The following is a 1074-nucleotide window of genomic DNA, read 5'->3' on the forward strand; positions in this document are numbered from 1 at the left end:
TCGGATAATTAAGAGAATTTGGTCATGAGAAAAAAAATACACGAGCATCGTTCTTTGCACCTAGTAACATCCGCCAATTGGACATCTAATTTTGACAGGACAAGCAAATACTTTTCATTGAAGAAGAGGCAGTGGAATGTACCCTTTATCCCATCATAAAGTCAACAGTGTTTTTATATTATTTGAAACTATTATCATTTCTGGAATCCTTGGGGCTATCTTTATGTCCCTGACACATTATCGAATTTGTTTAGAAAGCAGCCTTTAATAAAATTAAAAATAAGGAAGATACCAGCTCCTTGTATATCAAATGTTGAAGGAATTTATACAACCATTTCAAGAAATACTCAAATATTATATTCCTATCACTGTAACATGCTAGTCCTGAAATGATTACAACTGTAAACAGGGAAAAAAGTATTTATACTTTGAGTGAAACACGGCCCTAATAATGCATATGTATGTGTTGGTGTGTTATATTACACATAATCATGTATATATATATATATATATATATATATATATATATATATATATATATATATATATATATATATATATATATATATATATATATATATATATATATATATATATATATATATATATATATGTATATATATATACACACACAGTCTTTTTTCTCTTTGTGTTAATTCCGTTTTCTTTCAGAAGTTCTCGGGAAATATCTTTGTCACATTAACTGTCTTAATATCACCGTTTTAAGGGGACTTTGTTATAATCTGCAACACAACTTTATTGTATAGTGCATATGTGTTTACGCAGTGGACGTGTGTATTCATATAGATATTTTGATAGGATCGCAAGGAATCGTAGTTATAGGAAAAAAGTTAAAGTTAACATGTCGGCACCTATGACTCCCGTACCCAGTAACCCTATTCCCGTGGTAACTTTAGTGAGTGCAAGATCAGCTATCCTTCCTTTTCAAGGTCGGGTCAATGGGTTCTTGCCTCAGAATGTCGAGTCATGGATCTCGTCAGTAGATGCTCATTTAAACGCAAAACGTATCAGAGACCCATCTGCACAATTACAAGAAGCTAAAAGTTTCATAGA

This window comes from Palaemon carinicauda, chromosome 8, assembly GCF_036898095.1.
Source record: "Palaemon carinicauda isolate YSFRI2023 chromosome 8, ASM3689809v2, whole genome shotgun sequence".
Classification (NCBI taxonomy): Eukaryota; Metazoa; Arthropoda; class Malacostraca; order Decapoda; family Palaemonidae; genus Palaemon; species Palaemon carinicauda.